We start from the raw sequence: 10,990 nt of genomic DNA, 5'->3' as shown, positions 1-10,990 counted from the left end.
AACCAAGGGGGATGCAGAAGTGGAAACAGGCCAGACGGATGGAAAGAATCCAAAGCAGGACCAGAATCCAGAGGCTGCTAAGCATGATTCCCCTGTGCTCAGTATCACCAGTCATTCCCTGGGATCTGGAAGATTGCTAGCTACCCTCACAGATGTGAAGAACTGACTCACTGGAAAAGACTCTGATGCTGGGAAAGACTGAAAGCAGGAGAAGGAGATGACAGAGGAGGGGATGGCTGGATGGCATCACTGACTTGATGGACATGAGTTTGAGTAAGCTTCAGAGTTGGTGATGGACAGGGAGGCCTGACGTCCATGGGGTCACAGAGAGTTGGACATGACTGCATGACTGAACTGAACTGAGCTACCCTCATCTAAGTGCCAATACATGTCTTATCCCATGTAATTTTCCACACAGCTCTATGATGCAATAGGATTGTCATTTCTACCCTAGAAGTAAAGAAACAGGTGATTAAAGACACTAGGTGTCTTGTCCAAAATCACACAAGTAGACAGGGGTAGCGATAGGATGTGGATATTTGTGTGACTCAGAGCCAGCTCGTGTTCGCCCCGACTCACACAAGCACAGTTTACTTCAGGCTTGTGCACTGAGAACGACTGGCTTCTTACCTGAGCATTTGATAACATATTGCTGTCACTTTCAGATAGGTATCAGAAGAAGAAGAAAAAAGATACAAAGCTAAGTTTACATGGGGCATGTTGTGATATAAGATCATTTTTTCCCCCTGGTTACTCTTCCCTCCAGTGGGAACCCCCCCCCCCCCCCCCCCGCCAGGTTCTGGATGCTCATCTTTGAGGGACAGCGCTCACCTGGTGGTCAAGATGCAGGTGCAAGGCCCCAGGAGGCCCCTTGTGCATCACCCTCTCTCAGCTCAGCTGTCTCCAGAGCATCTCCAGATCTAAATAAGATCTTGAGCCCAGCCCTCCTAGCTGTTTCCCTGAGGCTCCTCTGCCCTGAGTCCCTTCCTGCCCCCAGGGAGGGCCTTTCATATCTACCCACATCTTCCCTTCCCTGTTTCTCAGGAGAGTGGCTACTGAATTGCTTTTCAGAGGATACATATTATCGAGTTACCTTTTCTCATTCTAACTCCCTGATACAAAGAAATTCTTCCTACCAGTAGGGGGGCCATGTATCTTTTAAAAAGATGCATTTTTTAAAGAAAAGACTTTAAATGTTAAAGAAATTCTTCCTACCAGTAGGGACACATGTATCTTTAAAAAAGATATGTTTCCCTACCTGTATTCATTTCTTACTGCTGGTATAACAAATGAGCACAAGTTCACTTTCTCATGCCTCTGGAGCAGTCCAATGTGGATCTCGCTGTGTGGACATGGAGATGTTGGAGGGGCTGTGTTCCTTCTGGAGGATCTGGGGGTGTTCTTTCTAGGGGTCGCTGCCCTGTTAACTTGTGGGCCCAGCAGCCACTTCAGCCCCACTGCGGCTCATATCCTCACGTCTCCTTCACCAGCTGTGACTCTCCTGACTCCCTCTCTGACTTCTGAGGACCCTTGGGACTACATTGCACCCTCAACAGTAACCCAGAGGGCCTCCTTTCTTTAACCACATCCACACAAGTCCCTTTTGCCATGTGAGTTAACAGTCACAGGTTCTGGGGATTCGGACCCGGACGTTTTTTGGGGGGAAGGAAACTGTTGATCACACTACTCTTTCTGCACAACTTGAGAGAAAATTACTTTAAAGAATTGCGAAGTACCTTCACAACAGCTCAGAGTATAATCACTTACTAAAATATGATATACAGATAATACAACAATTGGGTCATAATGTGGGTCACAATAAACAGGCCTAGAAGAATGCTTTCCTAATTTTTCACCAGCGAGAAACAATGATCAGATTGTATTTGGGTGACACCTGTCGGGGTCGTTTCCTGAAGCCTGAGGTCGGGGAGGGTGGGTGAGGTCTGCACAGACAGGGCTGAGCCTGGAGAGGTCCCGGAGAACACAGGCACAGAATCCAAGGGACAGCTAAGCCTCTGCAGGGTTCAGGCAGGAGGAGCCCGGTCATTAGGGTGGGAGCTGGGTGGGCAGGATGTGGCTGCGGGTGTGGGGGTCCCTGAGACGTAGAGTCTTCTCACCACCTATTTGTGCAAGGGCCCCACCCTCTTTAACTCCTAGTTACCCCGTGATGTCCTGATCTACAGCGTCCATTCAACACAAAAGCACAACGTGGTAACAGCAGCGTGGCAGGACTGCAGAGGGGGGTTCGGACCGCTGAGATCAAGAAGCACTTGAGAAACAGCACCGCTGCTGAGCGCGGAGCCCCGGGAGACTCCTTCTGCCCCGCCCCGTCGGTGATCCCCAGCCCCAGAGTCTTCAGCTCAGGTCCTCTGCTGGAGAGGGGCCCGCGCGCCCGCACGTCTGAGCCCTGGGCTCCGCGATCGAGCTCGGGTGTGCCGCGGCGCCCCTTCTCCCGGTCCTCCGCTCCGGGTTCGCACAGCTGCCGGAGGCCTGGGGTCGGGTCCGGGGAGGCGAGCCGGCGGGGATGCGCGACCCCGTGGGTGGCCGCGTGCGGGGAGCGGGTGCAGTTTCTCCCCGCGGGGCCGAGCCCGGTCGGTCGGAAGCCCTTAGCCCGGCGGAGGGGCCGCTGTGCCGCCGGCGGGATCCCTGGGTCCTCCGCATCTTCGGCCTGCGGGGTATCGGAACCGGCTCCAATGCCCGGAGACCGCCCCGCTCTTTCCTCGCCGCCTCCCGGCTTCTCGGGGCGCACCCGGCTCCCGGGTTCCAGCGACGGCCAGGGGCTCGGAGCTCCTGCGGGGACGGGACCCCAGATCCCCCAAGGCCCCTGGCCCTCCGTGCGCGTCGCCTGCCCCGCGGGCGCGGCTTCGCAGAGCGGCAGCCCCAGCCAGGGAAATGCGGCCGTTGGAGGCGCCGTCGGACGGGGACACGGGGCCGCCTTGGCTTCTGGCTCCGCCGGCCGCCCCGTCTGCAGCCCGAGGGCCGGAGGACACCAAGCGTGGTGGCTTCGCCGTCTACCCGCGGAGCGCAGGGGCGGCCCCGAAACTGCGACTTGGGGTCAACTGTATGCTCGCCGGTTCTTAGATCCAGGTCTCTGGTGTGAAAGAACCCAGATCTCCCGCCCTGGGCGGAAGAAAGTTTCTTTTTAAATGTTTTGTACAAAGCGTTCTTTCCCCGGCCAAAATAAGCCCGTTGGTGATTTGAAACGCCACCATCACCCGCACTGTTGGCGGTGAGCCTGAAGGGCAGGTCTGAGCCCGACCCGCTGTGGGCGCGCAGAGCACATAACATGGCCCGCCTGGGCTGGTCATCAGCTGTCAGAGTCAGACTCTCAGGGCTGAACTCCAGCTCCAGGGCTGGGGCTGGAAAGGCGGCTTCTGTCCCTCTGGGAGCCTCAGCAGGTACTGACGACTTGATGGGTGAGGAACTGTGCCCAGCAAGTAACTGCTACTCAAAACTGGATGGGCGCCAGCGCGCAGCAGGAAGGGGGTACCTGACAGCACAGCTTCACTCCCTGCTGGAGGCTGGGGACGCACAGATGCGGTTGTTGCAGCAAAAATAGAAACGAAGTGTTTCCTCTCCTGAGAACAAGGAAAGTAAACAGCGAAGACTAGAGAAGAAACATGACCGGTCGTCAGAGTTATTCGCTCCTAGTATTTCTTGAAGTGTTACTAATCTGTAGTGTCTATAGCCAGAAGTTTCCTAATGTACGTAATCTTCATCCTGCACCACATTTTTGCTCTCCCTGCACCCTCTTGTAGCAAGTCACCCCTTAGGGCTGTTTGCATTTCGGAAGGAAGGTGGCAGGCTGAGGGACCCAGGAGACCCAGGCTGTATAGAGTCTCTCAGGTCCCCCAGCTGGGGACAGGGCACCGTTCCTGGGGTGCTAGGCTGCTGTGTGCTCCCCTTGGCCAGCTGAGGAGTAAAGCCGTCTACTTCCTCCAAAATTCCATCTCCGTATTTTTTAATTGGGCATTGGTGGGCAGAGAAAGGCGAGATTTTGGCAGTAACAGGGTGGCCACCCATCAGTGGGAGGTGGGGGATGGGGGAGCACCCGGGGAGGGGGAGGACTTGAACCCCTCACACCTCAGGCAGCCTTTGGTAATTTGGGTTTTGATTTTTGAGTATAGGTTTCATCGTTACAGCACATAGCAGTGTCACTCTGTTTGGAATGGTGGTCCCTCCGGGTGGGAGAGCCCACTGTAAATGGATAGAATAGGCCACCATTGCATCTTACGTCCCATGGACCAAATTCCACTCCCAGATTGTGCTGGTAGGGCCTGAAAGCTAAAAATGGTTTTTATATCTTTAAATGGTTGAAAATAATTCTTAAAGATAATATTTGCAGCAAGAAAATTATATTCATTATACTCATATTCATCCAGATTTCCTTGTCTATAAGTAGTGTTTTCTTGAGACAGGCTCTTTCATGTACTTTTTATCTGTGGTGCTTCTTGGATACAATGACTGAACTGAGTGGATGCAACAGATGTCATATGGCAAAGCTAAAATACTTACTCTCTGGATCTTTATAGAAGTTTGCCCACCTCCACTGTAGAAATATGGTAGGCTTTTTGTTTGTTTGTTTGTTTTAACACATATGCTGAGAGCTATACTTTAGAAACATTGTGAATTTTGTTCCCATTACAAATTAATGTGAATTTAATTCACGTTACATTGTGAATTTTGTTCTTGAAACAAACCTCCTGTAGGCAGATGTAAAACTGGTTACATTGCTCTCAGTAATCTCAGCCAGAGTGAACACTGAGCCTGTGTACTCAGTTGCTACTCAGTTGCTAAGTTGTGTCTCTTTGTGACCCCATGGACTGTAGCCCTGCAGGCTCTTCTGTTCATGGGGATTCTCCTGCTAAGAATACTGGAGTGGGTTGTCATGCCCTCCTCCAGGAGATCTTCCCAAGCCAGGGATCAAACCCGGGTCTCCCTCATTGCAGCTGGATTCTTTACCATCTGAGCCACCAGGAGAACCTCTCAGGAGAATGGCCAATCTGAATCGAGTTCTCAGAGTGATGTTTACTCTACTTTCTGTCTCAAACGCCACCCCTTAATTGAATCTCCCACCCTTTTCTGCCTTGATTTGTCAAAGTTTCCATCTCTGCCTGCCCCCTGCCCCCAAAGAGTCTCTCTGCATTCCTTCCAACCTATCCTTCCTACAGCAGAAAATGTAACTAAAAAAATAAAAACCCAAATCCTCCTTAAAAATTTCAGTAGTTTCTCACTACTACCAGACCCAAGATTCCAGGGCCTTCCATGAGTGACCCCTGTGTTTCTCCTCACTCTAATCTCCCTGCCATCCTGGACTTCTTTTAGAGCCTGGCACCATACGTTTCCCTCGAGTCATTGCTTTATATACGCTGTTCCTCCCACCTGGGGAGCTCTTCTCCCTACCCCTTGTTCCACCAGCTCCCCATCATTTCATCTTGATGTCCAATACTCCTTGTTCAGGGGAGCCTTCCCTAACCCTTCCATCAGCTCCCAGAGCACCTGCATTCACTCTCTGTAACATTCATTAGATTGTCCGTTCTCCTGTAATCTCCTGCTGGACTGAAAACTTTGCAAGAGTGGGGCTGTGTCTTGCTCATAGTTCTTTCCTGGTTCCTGACACGAGTTGATTCTCTGTCACTGTTGAATGGATGGTTGAAGGATGAGTGACGTGGTTGTGCTGGGAGGGGCCTGGCTCTGCGATGATCTGGAGATGCCACACATCATTGGAGGATTTGGTGACTGGATGAGGTAATTGCTAACGTTCATCAGCTCTGATATGTATTAATCTTTAGGCTTACCCCCAGCCTGTTCCATTTGTTCCTAGATATTTGGTTGAACATTTGTTGTACTGAACTTGAGATTCAAGATTAGGCTGTGGATAAAAGAGTTAGAAGTGACAGCTGCTTGGTCCACACATAAAACAATCTGCATAATTTCTGTGATCTTTCTCCAGTTACACACTTCAGAGAACAGTCACCAAAATCACATAGTCATGCACTTGGCCACATAGTTTCCTGGGTACTAAAGCACTGTAGCCAAAGAACCAAGTGTTATCTCTGAAGGTCTAGGAACTAGCCATGCTTGGACAATGGAGAAGTTAACTTCTGGCATTCTTTATCTTCCAGTAAATACTGACACTGCAAAGTGAATGATGATCAGCTGGCTTTAATTCCTTCACCCCAGGTCCCTCCGGGAAGACTAATCAATCAGGTTGAAACTTGTACTCTAGAAATACAAGGGGTCCTCCCCATGGGAATTTGACTGTATTCAAAGCTTTTAACAATCTCTGAAATGGGAAATATACAGGGCAAAACTCTGCCAGCCATACCTGCAATTAAAATTTGAGAAAGGGTTAAGATCTTTGCTGGTGGCTTTTTATATGAGTGAATTCTCATTTGTATCTGTCCATAGATTCCAAGAGCATAATTAATGTTCCCTGAGTTACAGAAGTCAGTTCTGCATCACCTAGGATTGGCCCAGGTTTAAACCCACTCCTGTAGTTTAATTAATGTAAAAGCAACCTTCTGTAAAGGCCTATAGAACATGTGAAGTTTTCATGGTTTGCTGACTCTGTGACTAAAATCTGGGGGAAAGTCTCCTAGGGAGTTGTTTTCCTGCCGGATGTTTGACATTTCAAAGGGAGAGATTCAGGTCTGGACTTGTGTTTCCAAACAGCAGTTGCTCTAATTAATGAAGCATTTATCAAAGGTGATGTCCATTATCAGGACTGTTGGAAACAGAGTCATTACTGAATGACCACACACTTTACTGATGTGGAGTGGAAGGGCCCCAGAGCCACACAGCAGGGCTGGGAGAATCTGCCCCATGACAGGCGGTGGGAGGAGATCACATTCCCATCTTACTGAGTTTTCCATCCACTGAATGATCATTCTCACACAGCAGCCCAAGATTCCACATGGTATGTTGAGAGGGTAGCAGCACCAGGACCTACTAAGACCTGCACTAGTCCTACAGGTGCACAGAAAAAGGGTGAGCTCACTTACATGTGGCATCTTAAAAAAATAAATAAATAAAATAAAAAGCAAAGCACCAAGGTCCTCAATCCAGGGCACAGGTTGGTGGTTGCAGAAGGTGGGCTGCGGTGGGGGTGGGAAGTAGGTGAAGGTGGTCAAATGGTACAAACTTCCAATTACAGAAAAGTCACTCATGGGATCATCATGTGTAGCATGGAACTATAGCTAATAATACGATTTTATAAATTATTTTGTATATTTGAAAGTTGCTAAAAGAGTGAATCTAAAAGTCCTCATCACACACACACAAGATGTAACAATGTGAGATGATGGATGTGGGATGGACTCATCATAGTGATGATTTTACTGTACATACAAATATTGAGTCATTAGGTTGCTCATCCAAAATGAATATGAAGGGATATGTCAACTATGCATCAGTTAAAAAAAAAGAAAATGGTGGAAGGACGATATGCGCTCTCACAGTTGCTGAGAAAGAGGAAGTACTGAGCTTTGCCTCAGGGTCTGCAGTCTTCCCTCCTCTCAGTGATGTAAAGGATACTTACGGCCTTGAACGCAGTGATGGGATAGGCCTGGGGCTCCGCGTTTCTCACAAGCTCCCAGGAAATGCCAATTCCTGCAGATCCCTGGCTGTACTTTGAGTAGCAAGGTGTTAAAGCTCCTGAGGGTGGAGATTAGCTGGCTGGTTTCTAAGGGATCCAGTTATACTTATGAGTACAGCACAGGGGCTTTTTTGGCCTCCATTCCTGACAGTGTGAAATAGCTGCCAGGTGAGCCAAGGTGGTGTTTCCTTTGCAGAGAAGAGGAAAATGGCAACTTTCATCAGACTGGAAATGATGCTGTTTCATGTTCATATACCGATCTCCTCAGACAAATGGGGCCCACCAGCAAAGACCTTCAGAAATAAAGGCCAAAAGACCATGATGACTTTTAAAGTATTATTTTGGAGTGCTATCCACAACGAATAAACTAAGGAAATGATTTTATGTCACAGCTCAAGTGGTTCAATTGCCTAGGAGCTTTTTTTTTTTTTCAAGTTTTATCTTGAACCCTTCTTGGAAGTGTCTGCAATTACATGAGGGCTTGACGGAGTGTGTCACTGCTTGTTCAAAGCTCTGGTGGCAAATAAAATATACAATGACAGGAAGGACCCTTCACTACACTTGTTAAAATATGGAAAGGCCCTCCTTGGGAAGATATACAATCTCGGTCACCGTGAGGAGTAGAAAGTGAGCTGCAGAAGACGCAGCTGGGCCACAGGAGAGGAGCCGGCCGAGCTCCCGCCCCTCTCAGCCCCTCTGATAAAGGCTCTGTCTGACCCCCAGGCCCTCAGACACGCCTCCTGGGGCTCACAGGCCCTGAGAGGCCTGTTGTGGGTCCCGGTGCTCTCCTCTAACCTGGGGGAGGAAGCGGTGGGCTCAGGAGAGACCCTGGGCGTGGAGTGAGGACCTCGGCCCGAGCTGCGCCGCGCGCCGAGGGACACCATCTACGCGCTCCGCTGGTGTCGACTTCCACGTGTGTAAGACGAGCGGCCCGGCTGTTCTTGGGTGTTTCTTGATTCTTCAACAGTCCTTGGGCCTCAGCAAAATTAGCAGAAATCAGAAATGTGTTATCTCAGGCATCCCTGCTGACTCAGTGGTAAAGAATCTGCCTGCCAATGCAAGAGACACCAGTTTGATCCATTAAGATCCCACACGCCGCGGTGCAGCTAAGTCCGAGCACCAAGACTGTTGCTCCTGTAGACTCCGGAGCCACAGCCCCTGATGCCCGTGCCTCCCAGAGCCTGTCTTTGCAACAAGAGCGTGGGGGTTTTCTTGGCGTGAAAGCTGCTCCCCCACAACACGGACAGTGCCTGAGATGAGAGCCAGATGGCCCTTCAAGCCTGACGGGGGCGCCGCAGCCTTCAGTCACCATGCAGGTGAGCAGTGAGCACCTCCAGTCCTGAGAGACTCGTGGAGAGTCGTGGGGCCTGGATTCCTGTCCTCAGGCTGCCCTGGGCCTAAGAGGGGCATCAGACAAGATGTAAGTGCCCCACCATGTGGCTCATGCTCACCGAGATAAAGCACGCAGGACCAGAAGAAAGACAAGGAGTTACGACACAGCCTGAGGGAGTCCGGAAAATCAGCAGAGCAGATGGTTTTCAAGCCAAGGCCTCCGAGGAATGCAGTTCAGCAGCCAGGAATCCAGAGCCAGGGGCAGTGGTAGATGCAACAGAGAGCAAGTCCCCCCAGAAAGGCAGATGTGAAGGCACAGCATTCATCTCAACTCCTGGATGATGTCAAAGGTGGTGTGTACTGCGGGGTGGACGCAGGGGGTGAGGGCTGGCAGAGGAAGGGGGCAGGGGAGAGAGAGTGAAAGGCATTTAGAGCCTGGCCTGGGATGCCACTATCCTTCCTAGGAAAGTGGGAGACACTCAGATGCTATAAGTAGAGAACAGACACGTTCAGAACTGCAGTTAAAGCAGATCAGTTATTACAGACAGAAAGCAAATGGGAGGGCAGAGAGGCTGCAGCCAGAGTGTGGTCAGGAGCCCAGCAAGAGCACCAGTGAGAGGAGCCCAGAGTGAACTCAGGAGGCGGAGCTGGAGGGAGGAAGCCCATCAGAGCAGGGGGAGGAGAAGGAGAGGTGAGGGTAGGAACATGGAGAGCAGCTCCTGCAGAGGCTGAGGATCCTCATTGTTTGGTGATGAAGGGAAGCTCAGAGAAGTCAGTCCCTGAAGGAGGAAGCGTGAATCCTCATCCCTGTCCAGAAGTTTGTTTGCCTACAGACTTTAGAAGGGTGAGAACCAAACAAAATTCAGGATAAGATGTGTTTCTTGTGTGAATTCTTTAAAAAAACCAATCCTTTATCAATCACAATTTTTAAGTTTGAATCTAATTCACATATCATAAAATTTACTCTGTAAAATGTACAATTCACTGGAGTGGATTGCCATTTCCTTCTCCAAATGATTCACCATCTCTTTGCAAAGCTGTGCCGCTATCACCGCTATCTAAATCAGAGCACTTCATCTCCTCACAGAGAAAGCCACTACCCACTAAACAGGCACTTCCCCTTCTGCCTTCCCCCAGCTTTTGGCAATTGTCTGTGTGCTTTTTGACCTGAATGTTTTGCCTATTCTGCATATTTAAAGTACATGGATTTGTACAACTGTGGCCACATATGCTGGTTTCTTACACGTGGTGCTATGTCTTTGAGACTCATCTATGTTTAGCACACGATTCATTCCTCTGTTTGACTTGAGAATTTTCCTTTGTAGGACATTATAACACACACACACACACACGAGTTCTTTTCTTTTTAATTGTGAAAAAATCACAGAATATAAAATTACCATTGTCGCTCAGTCCACGTCACTAGGAACCGTGTTTGTGCAGGGAGCCTCTTTGCCTCACCAACCCTGAGCCACCGGCGAGCACAGGGCAACCAGCCCAGCCATGACACCCCTTCTTGGGACCCTCTGTGCCACCCACCCAACCAGGACTCCATGCAGCCCTCCCCTGGCAGCCTAAGAAGAGAGGTGGTGAAGGAGAGAGAGACCAGGAGAGAGGAGAGCAGAGGCGGGTGGAGGAGCCGGTCATGCTGAGCTCCTGTCTCAGTCGCATGCCTGCTAGACCAGCCCTGCTCAACTGCTGGGATCTGAAACAGTCAGATGGGTGAGGGAGGTGTGACCACGGATGTCAGCAGCTTCAGCCAGACATCCGACAGTCTACACTGCAAACCTGCCTGGCCCAGCTTCACTCCCCAGGCCAGCTTCAGAGCCCCAGAGCCCCAGCCTCATGTCGGGGGCTATCCCAGCCCCATCCTCCAGAGGTCCACATCCCAGCTCCCAGGAGAGTCTTCTGAGCTCCCAGGAGATCGTGTCCACTCATGGTGTATGACAAGTGGCATTAGGCTGGAACCAGCTGGAAGTGGCCAGAGTGAAATCCAGTTTCTCTGTTTCTCTTCTGCCCCAGAAGCACCCATTCTCTCCTACTCGCTCATGCCTGTTTTGT

General features: G+C 50.4%; 1 long non-coding RNA gene across 1 annotated transcript; it reads right to left on the bottom strand.

Moving 5' to 3' along the window:
- Positions 1–7,153: 7,153 nt before the first annotated feature.
- LOC129651079 (uncharacterized) lies at positions 7,154–9,170 on the bottom strand. The gene is made up of 3 exons (XR_008713986.1): positions 9,049–9,170; positions 8,393–8,646; positions 7,154–7,890 (listed from the first exon to the last, which is right to left on the bottom strand). It is a non-coding gene; the product is annotated as an uncharacterized LOC129651079 (long non-coding RNA).
- Between the last annotated feature and the right edge of the window lie 1,820 nt (positions 9,171–10,990).

Source organism: Bubalus kerabau, chromosome 4, assembly GCF_029407905.1.
Source record: "Bubalus kerabau isolate K-KA32 ecotype Philippines breed swamp buffalo chromosome 4, PCC_UOA_SB_1v2, whole genome shotgun sequence".
NCBI lineage: Eukaryota > Metazoa > Chordata > Mammalia > Artiodactyla > Bovidae > Bubalus > Bubalus kerabau.
Note: the sequence above shows the minus strand (reverse complement) of the source record. Positions and strands in the feature narration are given on the sequence as shown.